Genomic DNA, 16,200 nt, shown 5'->3' with positions numbered 1-16,200 from the left:
GGGGGGGGGGGGGGGGGAGTCTCAGACACTACTACCCCACCCCTACTTTACAAGACCTACAAATGCTTTGAATGCACATTAAAACTCAAGAACTGGCTTAAACAATAAGGCAGATTCAAATCTCATGCCATGAGATGGCCTAAGACTGGCTGGTCTGGGACTGGATGATTCAGAGGCTCAACTGTGTCATGAGGACCAGTGACGTCCTTCTGCACTCTTATCCTCTTGTCCTGAACTTCTCAAGCTCCTAAGAAGGTTGCAGCTTTTCCAGGATTTCCACCATGCACTTTAACATCCTAAGACTAGAGGAGAAGGTAGTATTCATTGCATTCCATTGTAAGTGGGAGAAAAGTCTTTTTAGCACCCCCCGAGCAAATTCCCCATCACATATCACTGACTGGATTGTGCACACATATTTTCTTGGCAAAGGAGTGGGATATCTAGAGTTGACAGGCTGTGATTACAAGAGTTATTGTTTGGCTTCCTGGACTGTTTCTTAGCAATAACAGTCTAAATCTGAATCCAGAAGTTCTAATGCCAGGGCTCATGCTCATGATCATTGTAGCAAATGAGCATCCTGTGGTTTTTATGCTATTTGCTTCTAAAACTGGAAAAAATCACTTGTTAAAGTGATCTCAGGTGCCATCATGAGAATGTAGGATTAACAGCTGAGAAAGAATGGGTAACTTTTGATCAAATATTAAATCACATAGGGCTGGGGATATAGCGGTGGCAGAGTGCTTGCCTAACATGCATGAGGTCCTGGGTTTGATCCCAGTAACACACACAGTTGCACACATAATTAAACCACACAAAAATCCACTACAAATTTATAAGCCCAAAGAAACTTAATATCTATTTTATTTTATTTCATCTGCTTACTAGTGTTAGATTTTATTTAATCAACGCAAGGGAAAGAAATGTGGTTGTTACCTAATACTGCTGTCTCCCAGTTTGAACATTTGTTGATTGCCTCTAAAAGCTCATATTTATATATCTGAATCACTGGATAATGATGTGCAGAAAAAATATTATGGCTTAAATAGCCGAGGGTTAGAAGCCCTAATTTTTCTCTCTCTTTGCTGCTGGTTTTTAGGAGCTACGTTGGGGTGTGATTTTAATAAAATCTGAAGATAATTTAGGCTGTACTCTAAATGGTAGCTGTAGTTTCATTATTCTTAGGTTGTTTCTGTAAGAAAATGTTAACAACCTAATTTTTCAATAAGGATGAAAACTCTCACTATCAATTCAACAATAAAATTAGTAAAAATAAAATAAAATAATAGATACATTTTTGCTTATAGTATTTAGGTTTCTTAAAGTAATAGCATATAATTATTGGGTCTTATTTAGAAATTTTGTTCTATTTAATCATGACAGTCTTGCTTCTATGGTAAATCCAAATGATCATATATACCTTTATTTTATTTTTATGTGGTGCTGAGGATTGAACCCAATGCCTCACACGCTAGGCAAGCACTCTACCACTGAGCCATAACCCCAGCCCCCCAATGGTCATATATAGAGTGAATTATAAACTTTGTGGTTTCCTTAAAAAAGTACATGATCTATTGTTTTACACAAAAGAAATTTTAAGATATTGGCTAAACAATTATTCACAGAGTTAATGAGAAGAAAATTTTATTGATCTTAAACCTTTTCAAGAAGGAGAAAGAGGAAGAAGAGGAGGAGGAAGAGGTAGAGGAAAAGGAGGAAAAAGAGGAGGAAGAAGAGAGGTATGGGATATTCTATGCCTGAGTTTTCCATTAAGTAACGCTAATATTGGTCTATTAACTCAAGGATATTTGGTAGAATTATGAATGTTAATAATCTCATTTAAATTGCAATGACTAAATTTTCATTTGGGTACGTTTTTTTTCCCTTAGAGCATCTCTCTGTATTAATATTTAGGAAGGTACAAACTAACCAAATAGTTCTTTATCATTTTGGAGTTGGATGCAGGCTCCTGATTTTGTCATTCTCCATCATTAACAGGCTCATTAACCACTCACTAGAGTATTCTTTTGAGAAACTATGGAAATTTGATACAACTGAAGGCAAGGTCAAAGTGGCTAAGTGCTCATAATTCAAGGAATAAGCTGCAAAAACATATTAAAATTTAAAAAGCAGAGATTCTTAAGTACGTTTGCTTTGTTTGAAATTCCATCTTAATAGATTGGTCAAGGAGAATTTGGTGCATTAATATTTTTCATGGACCCCTAAAACTTAACATGATGTGTGATTGAGTGTGAAGCTTCTTTACATGTTCCCTGGTAGCCCCTGCTGATGGACTTGAAATTCTTATTTGACATCATCAAACACTTTATTTACAAAGTCTTCCCTATGCCCCAATTTATCCAGCACACTTGCTTTACTGCTTGCTGAGTTTGGATTCAGACATTGGCCTCTGGGGCTCATGAGTAATACATCTGTGGCTCCTATAGGGTCTCTCCTTTCTTTTTCCCACCCCATGGCAACCTCCAGTCTTAGTCTTGGCCTGGGAATTCTTCTCCAACTGTGCTTTGGGCCACCACTATCAATCTGTCAGTGTTGGCATGAAACTTGAAGCTGCTTATTTTTCCTGCCGTGGAACCTCTCACAAATTTGTTTCTGCTGAGCTGGGGCCCAAGTAAGAATCTCTATTCTTGTCTACTTCTCCTTTCTCTTTCTGAGATGCAGAATAACAGAGAACAAACTGCCTAACTAACTGCCAAAACACCCAGTCACCGCTTAGAAACTCTCTGTGATTTCTTAGCATTTCTTAATTGCTAATCTACATTTATTTATTTCCATGACAAAATTCACAATTCCTCTTCTTTGCTCTCTTACTGTATATTATACAGTATATTACAATATATTGTTCTATATTAAGTTTTTGGTCTACTTTTCTCTTCTCATTAGAAAAGACTTGAAGAAATGCCATTGGTCTTACTCATCATTATTGGTTTCATAGTTCCTTGTACAGGCAATATTCAATGAATATATGGCAACTGTATATTGTCAAACATGAGAGTAGGGCCAGTTAGGAATATCAGTGTGGACCCCTGTGCAACATTCACTCATTCATTTATAATAATCATATCCCAAACACTGCAGCATGTGACAACATTTATGAAGTTCATGCCTTTGTGAAGTTCTACAAAGGAGATGACATAGTTTGGATCTGAAATGTCCCCTGAAGGCCCATGGGTTAAAGGTGTGGTCACCAACCTGTAGCACTACTGGGAGGTGGTAGAAGCTTTATTTGGTGGGGTCTAGTTGAAGGAAGTTAGGTCATTGGAGGCATGCTCTTAAAGGGGGATATTGGGACCCTGGATGATCCCTTCTCCTCTCTCCCTTTCATTTCCTCCTCTGCCATGCTTTTCTCACCATGATATGCTGCCTCACCACAAGATCAAAGTGACAGGACCAACTGCTCATGGACTGGAAACTCTGAAACTGGTGAGCTGAAATAAACCTTCTTTTCCTATAGGTTGATTATCTCCAGTATTTTGTCACAGTGACGAAAAGCAAACTAACACAGGAAAAAGATAGAAGTTCCTAGAAACAAACTACTCCCAAGATACCTCTTTGTCCAGACACCATCAGGTGTGGAGAACTGATGGAAATTGAGTAGGCTTCCAGATTTAATTGTGTTTTATGGCATTAGAAAGTTTAATAGGGTATTCCTCACCATATGATGCCCTCTGCCATGTCATGACATAATTTGGATCTGAAATGTCCCCTGAAGCAGGGAGGCTCTCACCAGAGGCCAAGCATATGCTAACACCTTGCTCTGGGACTTATAGATTATGATTCTTTGAAAAAAGTGGGGAAAAAAGAAACTTCATATATTCTGCAAAGTGAGATGAAAGGTTGTAAAATCTTACTTTTAACAATTTCATGAAATAGATACCAAGTGAGAAAAGATTTTTTTTTCACTTGCTTTCTAGTTATACAGCTTCTCAAGACCTTAGTAATTGCTGTTTAATGTTATATTGAAAATAGACTTAAGAGAACCCCATTTTAACCTTGCAGAATGAGTTGCAGGTGTTTTTCCTTATTTCTTTGCCCCAGTATCAAGTTAGGAGAACCTCTGCTTTGTAATTATATGCCAATACTACATGAAGTACTGATTATCTGCATTTGATTCACTAATTATATTGTCTTTTCTCCTTCCTTACCCAAAGGTTACATTTACATAAAAGATATTCAAGGATAACACTTTATCATCAGAGTGGCTTCTGCCCTTACCATTTAAATTGCAAGCTATAATGGAAAAGGAGTAATCTGAGAGACATTTCAGGGATCCTGGACACAGGATTTTTTTGACTCTGTCATGAAGTCATCTTCATTATAGCTGTAAAATTCTAATGTCTCTATTACCATGCCTTAAAAGCCTCTAGTCCCATACTTCCTGTCCTTTGCAAGCTCCATTCCAACTAAGGAAGCAGGGATGGAAGAATTGCAGCAAACTTTTGTTGTAGTTCCCAAACTGAGCTGTGCATTAGTATCACCTGAGGGGGTACACACACACACACACACACACACACACACACAGAGTCACTCAAACAGAATGATTCTGTAAATCTAAATTGGGTCTTAAGGATTTGTATTTTATTTCATTTCCTGTGGAACTGGGGATTAAACCAAGGGTCTCACTCACTCCTCCACTGAATTGCACCTCCAGCCCCCAGATATGTATTTTATAAATCTTCCCAGGTGCTTTTGATGCAAGCCATGTTGAAAAACAGTAGCGTACTTAACAGTGATGTAAACCATGGAGAAACTTCACCAAAGAGGAAAGGAATAGTAATGTGATACATAAATAAGGCAACAGAATTCAAAAACTTAAAAAAATAAAAATAGGGTAGTCTTTTTTTTTTTTTTCTTCCAACTGATCCTCATGCTGCAAGCAAACTGATTCTCCCTCTCTAAGTCATTTTGGGTTATATATATCTCTATATCACCACCACCCATCACCACTACCATCACCATCACCACCAATGACTATAGAACCAGTAAATAATAGAAGCAGCTGAGCATGTAGAAGAAAGGCATCATTCCCTTACCAAAAAAGAACAACCAAGATTTTAGTAAGAATTTTATGTTCAAGTTTATAGTTTTATTGCCTGGGTTCCCCCAAATTTCAGACCCTCACATAAGGACTTAGATGGAAGTGAGGGAGTGGGGAAAATGAAACAGTGAAGGCAGAAAAGCCAATAAAGGGGGCTCAATGAGTAAGGTACCTCTGTGAGCACCTGGGGTTCAATCATCCTGGGAGTCCTCTATGGAGTCCTACAGTATAGATGTACCTCATGAGTTCCCGTCAGAGATCCAGAAAGATAGAGTATTAGTGCCAGGTTGGTTGAGGGTTGACATTGGGACATTAAATCCCAGTACATGAAGGAAGCCCTATCATGGACCAGGCAAGTTCCTGCAGTGCCTGGAGAAGGCTGAGGCAGAGAAGTAGAGGGGTGGTTCATTGAACCCAGAAGCTATCTATGTGCACAGAAACTGTCTATCAGCACTGCAGGTCACCCTGAATTGAGCTGAAGGAATATGGAGCAGAACATCTAACACGTATGACAACATTGAAACCTTGCATTTTGAGACGCTTCCAACTGAATGTTATTTGTATTTATATAAATACCCTGATATAAAGAAGTGAACCTGCCAGTACAGGCTAATTTGGGACATAGCAAGAAAGAGAAAGGTGGGAGCAAACCATGATAGAGACATTTCTCTTTGCCACAGCCATGAAAGGTGTCACTTGGTCCTAAGTAGGAGAGATTGGAAGGTGTTCTAGTCATTGGACTATCTGCTCTGTTCCCTCTGTACTATATGACACAGAATATATTTTTCAGGGTCTTTTGCCAATCCTATCTTTCTGCATAGGTTTGGCATTGTGAAAGATCAAAAGGCAGGGGAAGATAAAATGTCAGAGCATTCCTCTTCCTCTTTCCCTGCTTTAAGCACCATATCCAGAATTTCCTTCATCTTGCTCCCACTGGACACAGCCTCCATCTCTGGTTTTAGCTTCTTCCAGGAAGCCCCTGCCAGTAATCTATCTGGTTTCTGTTGGATAGCCCCACATTCCAGGCTGTGCAACAGCACTATCCACTTTATTTTCTAGTTCTGGAGAATTCCATTGCGAATTTCGGACTGAAATTGAGAGGCTGGTAGGGCTGTATGCATTCTGGAGGATTAGTAGGACTGCATGCTTTCTGGAAGCTCTAGGGGAGAATTTGTTTTCTTGCTTTTTCTCGCTTGTTATATGCTATATTTATTTCTTGGTTTATAGCTGCTCAAGAATTAGAGTACATTGAAGGGAAACTCTCTGGTATCAGATCATTTTGTTTATAAGTAATAAAAATCAATTCAAGCTCATAAGAAGCACCTGAGATTCAGGATTGGAACTGGAAAATCAAAGCTTTCTTTTTATCGTAATTCCAAATTCTACAGGGGGCAGGAAGAGAATGTGATTGGACAGTTTGAGTCAAGTGTTGATGTAGCCAACTATGGTCAAGCGGGGGGAAAGGCCACACAGTAGGAATGGCCCATTCCTAGAGAAAGAATAATCCATGGGAGATTTCAAAAAGTAACAACACTCAAATTGGGCATGTCCAAGTTCAGTTCCAAAAAAGGCAGCTATGTGAAGTCATCCAAACTTGGCCTTAAGGACACAATCCTCAGGGTACCAAATCTGACCTACCCTTCGGACACAAGCTCTTAGTTCACAGGTTTCCCAAACTATCTTCAAGTTATTTATAATATACTAGAATAACTTGCAGAACTCACTGAAAGCTATTATACTCACAGTCACATTTCTTATAGGGAAAGGACACAAATTAGAATTAGCCAAAGGATGAGACATGTAGGGCAGAGTCTGAGGAGGGTTCCCAGTGTGAAACTTCCATTATCCTTAGATATAAGCCTCTTGATACTGATGTGTGACAATATGAGCACAGAGTATTGCCACCCCAAAAAGCTAATCCAAGCTTTCACGTCCAGAGTTTTATTGAGGCTTCATTATCTAGGCATACTTGTTCAATTGCCCACGTTTGAACTCAGATTGGCTCCTTGGATTTTATTTGCCAAGTGGCTTTCTCCACACTTAATCTCCAAGTCTTTGGGATTCATGGTTGAGTAGGTCAATCTGGTACCTGTCCTTGAATCCAATTGCAAATGCAGTAGGGTCCGTAGAAAAAAGCCATATCCATGACTCTAAAATTAGTGGAGTAGGAGCTGTCTAGTGAATTGAGAGAGATTTCTACAAATTATTTCAAACTCTGAGAAATATTCTGGACTTGGTAAATGCTCTGGGGGTGGCTTTTATTACCAACATCAGCAGCAGGTTACCAGATAAGAGTATATGGATAATATTGATTTTTAATATGGCTCAAACCTGTTATTTCACAGCTAACTTTTAGAGAAATCATTAGGTTTCTCACCAGATGGATACTAATTTTTATCATTCAATTTACATTTAGGAACTTAAGGTTCTTGATTAAGGTTAACATATTTATCAAAATAAATCATTGCATATTTCAAAAGACTATAGTAGTCATCTTATATGCTTAGAAAATATTGCTTTGGATGATTATGTTAATTGCTATAATTTTATTCTGTCATTTTGAATCAATTTCTTCTTTGTGAAAACAAATTGCTATAAATCACCATTAGTATTACAGTTTAGTAAATTATAGCATATTAAACTAAAATTTTTCAGTTGTAACAAAGAAAGTGGGAAATCATCAAAATTTACTATCTACACTAAAAATGGCTCAGTGTTATAAACATTAAAATTAAAACAAATAATAAAAATAAATTAATTCTACGTCATTTACAAACACAATCAATTCATCTCTACTTTTCTAGTCTGTATGAAACTCAATTGTTCCTTGTATAATAGTTGGATAGATTTAGATTATTATACTTGATTTTATTTTAGAAAATATGCTTGATAAATATTTACATAGTGCCAACAATTGCTAGGTACTACAAGAGACATAAAGACATTGAAATGCTTTTTGTTCCAAAAAATTGACATTCAGAAAGAGATATAAATACAAGGTTTAGGGATCACTTCCTAGATGCTTCCACTTGGGCTCTAATTAAGTGTCACCCAACAACCTTTTAAGTTAGAGAAACTACTTTATGTAGATATAAAGTAATTATAGATATAAACCAGAGGCCAGGAGTTGGCATGTAAAAGTCACACATATAATGAGTGAAAGTACATGAATCTGAAACACAACCCTTTCAGTACGATTCTGGTACTTTTAGCAAACTCAAGAAAACAGAGCAAATATCACAATGTAAAGAAAGTGCTATGGGAATTTGAAGGAAGTTACATGATAAATTCTAAATATTCCTCCATGATGATATGTGAGCCTCATTTCCTTTTAAAAAAATGGACACAGGACTGGGGCTGTGGCTCAGAGGTAGAGGGCTCATCTAGCATACGGGAGCTACTGGGTTCAACCCTCAGCACCACATAAAATAAAATAAAGGTATTGTATCCACCTATAACTAAAAAATAAATGTTTAAAAAACATGGACACAATACCTTTATTTTATTTATTTATTTTTATGTGGTGCTGAGGATCAAACCCAGTGTCACACACATGCCAGACAAGCATTCTACCACTGAGCTATCACCCCAGCCCCTCATTTCCTTTAATAGATTCTCTGCCAAATACTTGTGACAACATTATCCTAGTTATTTCTCTGGGAAGAACTATATTTTATACACCACCTCCCCTTCTTTAGCCTGACTTTCTGTTATGTTCTCTTATTATTTTTATCTCTTTTCCTCTTTGCATTCTTGGAGAGCTGTTTTGGTTTAGACTGACATATTACACACTCATTTTTCTGGAGAAATAACTTTGCTCTATAGTGTCTCTAGTGTCAATTCAAATTATTCTATAGTGTCAATTCAAATTATTCTATAATATTTTAGTTTCTCTTAATTTATATTTCATTACCTTCTTTTAAAATTCTGTCTACATCTTAGCCTATATTTTCTCTCTTTCTCCTTCTCCCTCTCCCCACCCTGCTCCCTCTCTTTATAATGTGGTGCTACAGAGGGAACCCAGGGCCTGGCTCATGCTAGGCATACACTCTATGACTCTAAAATTTTCTTTTATATCCTGTAAAAATTATTTGTTTAGAGAATGCCTTTCTTCTGAGTCTTTGGACTTTAAACTATGGTACATACGTAACCTCACACAATTTCTTCATCTGAAAATTCAGGTTAATAATGGTTCTCACCTCATGGGGTTGGTATAGGAAGTAAATGAGTTAATACATGCAAAGTACTTATAGTAGTTTGGGTCTAATCAGAATACAGAAACCACATGGTAGGCTAAAAGGGAAAATTAATGCAAGAGTTTATTAACTGCAATAAAAGGGTATCTGTAAGATGTAAGGAAACTCTGTGTGGTACCCTAGGTGTCAAGTAGTCAGAAAGGTCACAGAGGAACCAGATGGGGTCAGCCTTAGCAGGCTCTGCTAAATGATAACACCAACCTCCAGGTCAGGCCAGAAAGGCAGGAGATCATCTTCCTCTAGTAATGTTCTTTCAGTGCCCTCTACTGGAGAAATCTTAACATTCCTTTTTTTTTTTTTTAAAGGTGAGCTACTCAAAAGAATTCAATTACTACAGAGCTATAGACTGCTGTGAATTCAGGGCTGAGAAATCTTATATTGATAACTGATATGGAACTTAAAACTGTGCCTGTTACACAATAAATATCGCATTTTATATAGCATATTCCTATTATTAGTGTGTTGTTTTCTTTGTTTAATCATCTTCGAGTAAATAGATACCCATCCAGGCTAAGGGCGGGAATACTGAATGTCTTTAGCTCTCCTTAGTAGTAATTTAGAAACTAGAAGATTCTTTTTAATATCAGTGTCAGAATTGAAAACAGCTCTTTGTTTTCTTATAGACATTTATCTAATTGGCTCTTTCCTATCTTTTAAGCCTTGGACTATCAAAGGCTGAGGCAGTCTGTAGTTTTTCTTTGTACAAATGTACATCAAAGATACCACTCCTTAAAAGACCCTGCTCCCAGGGCCTGCTTTTTTTTTCCTGGCTGTGCCCATAGTACTTCCAAGATGTAACACATCACTATACATTTTATTCTATGCTGGATGTTGCTGTTTCTGTGATACATAGGAGTTGCAGTCTCTAAATGGGCATGTGAGGACAGAAGGAGGTCACAATTGGCCAGAGGCAGAAAATTATCCTGGTTCAGTAAAGACATAACTATTGATTTCCAGTCAGGTTATGTTGGAGACCAAAACTTTTCCTACCTCCTTTGCAACATAATATTTGCTCTTGTTTTAGAAGCTGAGATATTGTGTAGTCTAACTATTTTTCATCCAATTGCGTACATTCCACTACTGGTAGAACATTGCAATGGATTCTGAGTTTCATAGTTGTAGCCGGTGTTTGCTGTCTCTATATCATTTCAAATATTTTACTGGGAAGTTGAGAAAAGGCATTTTAGGGACTATTAGCATGTGATTTTATTAAAGGGTGAATCTAAAATTTGATGTCTTTTTATCATTTCTTTGAAGTTAAATAATAATAATTGCTACCACTTAATAAGTGCTTATTATGTGGAAGTGGCTGCACTTCTCTCATTCATTTTGAACACAATGCTATAAGATGAAATAGTCTCTTTGTTTCACAGGCAAAGAACCAGAACTTTGCACATCTTATTAAATTATCCAAGGTTATGCAATTAATTGTCAGAATTCAAATTCAGTTTAGTTTAACTACAAAGTCCATAATCAATATTATACTGTTTTACATTTTCAATCCACACATTTTTTTTCCTAAAAATAGTGGATATCCTTTGTGGTAGTCTGAATAATCATTCTGAAAAAGACATCTATGTCATTATCTGTGGAACCTGTGACTTTTGCTTTATATGGCAAAAAAAAGGTGGTTTTGTACATGTGATTAAGTTAAAGAGCTTGAATTTTCCTGAATTACTCAGGGATCTTAGTCTATTTTCTGTTTCAAAGCCCAACTACCTGAGGCTGAGTGATTTATAGAGGAAAAAAGGTACATTTAACTCACAGTTCTGGAAGTCTAAGAGCATGGCACTGGCATCTTGGATGTAAGGGATATGTCAACTCATGGAAAAATCACATGTGTGAGAGACACTGAGGGGAGGTGCCAGACTTGCTTTGTAACAACAGTAACTACTCCAGTTCCCATGATAACTTATTCCTTCAAGAAAAGCATTAATCCCTCTTAAAGGCTCAATACCTCTGAACAACATTATATTGAGCACCAAGTCTCAAGTTGAGTTTCTGTCAGTTTCTGTCAGGATAAACCATATGCTCTGGAAAAATCTGGCCCAGAATATGAGAATCAGCCCCAAGATGAGACCAAAGGAAAGAGGCAGACAGGCGCAGGATTTCAGAGTACAATTTATTGGGGACTCACTGGTAGAAGAGTAGTCCTGAATGACAGCAAGGCCAGTAGATCCCCACAACTTGTGTCAGAAATAGGGGGTTTATAATATAGTCAGGACAAAAGTGGCTTTATCTAAACTGGAATGTGCCTGGTTTATCTTAAGCAAATATCAAAGACTTTAGGAATGTTACTGGTGCTTATGGCAAATGATCATCAGGCCTGTATTTAAATAATTTATTCCATTATTTATAAGGGTCCAATTGTAAAGCTCCACATACTGCTCTAATGGTTTTGTTCATTTATACTGTGTGGGGAAACTATATAGAAGAAACCAACCAGGGTTACTCAGGGGCAATCTTGGTGGTTACAACTCAAGATGGCTACAGACAGGTAAAGCTGAATATATACACCGTATTCAAACCATAGCCATAGATGAGCCCTAAATGTAATTATATGAATCCTTAGAAGAGGGAAGCAGATTGATTTAGCAAGCAGAAGAGTTGACCGTGATGTGATTACAGAGGCAGAGACTGTAGTAATATAGCTACAAGCCAAGGAAGGTCAACGGTCACCAGAAGCTGGAAAACGCAAGGGAATCTCCTTCCATTTAACTTTTCAGAGGGTGAAGCCTTACAAATGCCTTAATTTTAGCCCAGTAAACCTGATTTTGGACTTCTCATCCCCAGAACTGTGAGAATAAGTTTTCCTTATTTTAAGCTATCAAGAGGGTAGGTATTTGTTACAGCAGCCACAAGTAAGTAATACAGGTTTCTAGAGTGTCAACTCTAAACTCTTGATGGTTTCCAAGGCACACATTCAGGGGTAAAGAGGGTGGTAGAGTATCTGCTATGGATGTGGCTCATCAGCTCTTTCCCACTTCATCTAACTGTAGGTCTAGAAGTTGCCTCAAAAGTCATTAACTCAAATGTTCCATCCAGTGTGTCATTTTTCCCTTCAATGTTCTCTTCAAATGATCATCAGGTCTCTATTTAAATAATTTATTCCACTGGCAGGGACTTTACTACGTTTAAGGTTGTGGAATCCATGATTAGACATTGTTATGGTTTAGATATAAGGTGTCCCCTAAAAGCTCCTGTGTTAATGCAGGAATGTTCAGAAGTGAAATGATCAGATTTAGAGAGCTGTAACCTGACCAATAAATTAAACTGTCTGATGGATTAATAATTTAATGGACAAATTAGATGGTAACTATTGCATGGGGCATGGCTGGAAGTAGTAGGTCACTGGGGGAGAACTTTTGGTGTTTATCTTTTTTTCTTATTGTTTGGATATCTCTGCTTCCTAGCTATCAGGAGCTAAGCAACTTTCTTCCACCATGGCCTTCCACCTCACCTCAGGCTCAGAACAAGGGAATTGGCTAATCAATGGACTGAGACCTTAGACACTGTGAACCAAAATAAACTTTCCTTCTCTAAGTTGTTCTTCTTGCACATTTTGGTCACATCAACAAGAAGTTCTCTAATGTAGCTTAATTAATCAGAAAATTTCCTTTCATATTAACTGTCAACCTGCCTTCTAGTGGTTTCCATCATAGATTCTGGTTATATACACTGGGGTATCAAAGAATATGTCTATTCCTACTTCTTTAAGACACTTGTAGATAAGCTTTTCCCTCCACTAAATCACACTATTAACTCAGTGAATGAACAATCAACTAAAAGCATTAAGTTTTTTTTCATGATTACTATCAATAGGCACATATATCCCTTTAAGTTTTGGCAAAGTTGGCTTTTTAAACCCAAACATATTTTACACACAGCCCTATGAAATTGCATCATGTTAGACTTGGTCCATTGCTCCAATTTATGGAGATTCTTTTGGATACTGGCTCAGACATATTATATACCCAATCCAAATTTTCTGTTGTATAAACCTAACTTAGAATTTTACAAACATCAAAGGCTAATAAAACTTTCAATGAAACTAGTCCAAGGAGAGCTTATCCACTTGATATTAGAAATCTTTTTCTGATAATTACAAACTTCCTAGGCCTGGAATTACCATTGTGTCCATGAGGATATTTTGAGAAGTTTTACCAAATACCTTTCTGCATGTCAACAATGTTCTTCTTATCCATCTACATAGCTTACACTTGAAGGTGTTATAACTGGAATTTGCTTATATATAAAACTACTTTTAAATTTTGAGGGTTTTGCACCTATTCAAAGAATTCTGCAGCCTAATAAGCTTGTAAAAAACAAGAAAATGAGTGAGAAAAAAAATCACAGAAATTCATTTTTATTACAGAATTAAAATATCTAGTAGTTTTCTTAAAGTAGAAAAGAGAGTAATACCTCTCTGATATTGACGTGTACAGCAGGCTACACTAAGGTTGGCAAAAGAAGTCCCCATTAATAGTGAAGCATTGACTAGAAAATAACCCAATGCCCTGAGCATAGTGAAAGTAATTGCTTGAGATCCCAGTCTTTACTGTGACACTGTCCCCAGTCTGCCAGTCCAAACTATCTTAGGTAAAACCTGCTATGAACTCATTATAAATTTGGATTTAAGCAATTAAGAATTTTTAAAAAATCAAATCAAAGAGTAGCCATCACTCACATTCTTTAAAATTCAAATTAGAATTAATCAAGTATGTATTGGTCTGTCAAAAGCAGACTTCTGGGTACTTTAGCAATGTGTGCATTAAGATAACCTAGAAGAGCTGAATTTTAGTTCATAATGCTTTATTTCCTCCCTAAAGTGGCAAATGGGCCAGCTGTAAGTATGTGAAGTAGCACAGAAATACTTTTAATTTTAAGCTCATATTTTGAAGAGCATTTCCTTTGCAGGGAGAATTTTTTTTTTTTTTTTGGAAGTGCTTCTGCGTGGTGAAAGCTAGGCTGCTAGGCAAGTGCTGTACAACTGAATTACATCTCTAGTCCTTGGAGAAATCATTTTACTGTTCGTTAATTTTACTTTATGAAAATAAAATGAAAAATGTGGAAAGTAAGAATAATGTGTGGAACAATGTAAAATTGTTCTCTTCTGCAAAATGAACAGATGGGATCTCATTCAACTATAAAAATTCAGAGTGTTGGAGCAAATGACTCAAGTTATATAAAGTGGCTGACTCTAAGTTTAGGGCCTTTCTATCTGACCTATGAAAGAGCTCATATTTCACCTGTCAAACTATAGTAACAAGTATACATGATCTAAAAGAACCACTGTGAGCCAGGTGTGATGGCACACACCTGTAATCCTAGTGGCTCTGGAGGCTGAGGCAGGAGGATCACAAGTTCAAAACCAGCCTCAGCAACTTAGTAAGGCCCTCAGCAATTTAGAAGATCCTATCTCAGAATTTAAAAAATTAAAAATGGTTAGGGATGTGTCTTAATGGTTAAGCACCCTGTATTCAATCCAATCTCTGCTACCAAAAAAAAAAAAAAAGTAAAAAAGTCCACCATGAAAATATGTAAAGAAAGTTTAATATGTAGAAAACATAATTCAGAGCCAGCATGGTAGTGCTATGTGATAGTGATATCACCATGTGATAGTGAAACTTTGGAGACTGAGACAAGAGGATTGCTTCAGCTCAGAAGTTCAAGGCCAGCCTGGGCAACACAGCAAGACACTGTTTCTGGGGGAAAAGAAAGAAAGAAAGAAGAAAGGAAAAGGGGAATCCAAGATGGCAAACCAGAGGGAGGCAGCATTCTGTTTTGTTTCGTGACCTGGGGCTCAAGTTATGAGAATACTGCTTCTCTGCAAGCAATATTCCTGCTCCTATATAAGAATCATGGCCACCATGCCCATCCAGACCACCGATGAAAACAGGCGCCTCCATCATGGTCCACCTTCATCACCCTCTTCAGTGGGGGCAACTCCCAGTTTGGAACTTTGGCTGGCCAGGTGTCCAGTTTCTAATTCCCCTCTCTCCCTAGCAGCCACTATCCCAGCACAGTGACACCCTGGTTAACTTCATCACCCTGATGGTGGAGATACCAGCTAACAATAGACGACCCCACCTGTTGGATGAGAGGTGAAGCAGGAAAGATAAGAATTTCCAACCAAAACAATCCTGTTTCTTCCTTCAAGATCTTTTCCCCCTCTCCCTATTCTCCTGCCATCACATCCTCAACATATGTGAAACCAAGTACTTTGCATGAAGTAGGATTTTGAGGACTGGGATGTCCTATAGGATATTATAGCTTTGTTATATATATTTCTATTATCCCACCAATTTCTACTATTTTAACATTTTTTGATTTTTCTCAATATATGGGTGTGTTTGTTTTATGTACTCTACTGTATTCTCACTTGCTTGCCTACCCAAAATTACTTCCTCTCCCTTCTCCTGCTACTAATCTTCTTCTTTAGATTTCTCTTTCACACTTCCTAAGATATAACAACTCTATATCTTCACTTCCTACCTCCACAGCATATTATCCTTTTCAGCACAACCAGTTCTTTGTCCACCATCAGAAATTGTAAACCCTTTTACAAACCTATTGAGTATATTATAGATAATAATTGAATTCACTGTTTCTGTAGATTGTGATCAAACTATAAACATCTTGATAGCAAACATTTGTTTTTAGGGTGTATATTGTTTATATTGGGATCTGATAACATTGTCCTTCACCTCAAAGGATAGGTATTGGATCCCAACAGGGGCACTATAAGCCTATAAGGTAAAAACAGTAATGCCTCGGATCCACAGTGCTAGAAGGGAAGACACACAAGCAATATGAAAAGACAAGGGAAGAAAGTGCCCCAAACATATCAAGATATCACATTATTACAATCGATGGCAAGCACAGCAG

Source organism: Marmota marmota, unplaced genomic scaffold, assembly GCF_001458135.2.
Source record: "Marmota marmota marmota unplaced genomic scaffold, marMar, whole genome shotgun sequence".
Lineage (NCBI taxonomy): Eukaryota > Metazoa > Chordata > Mammalia > Rodentia > Sciuridae > Marmota > Marmota marmota.
This window is presented reverse-complemented; position numbering follows the sequence as displayed.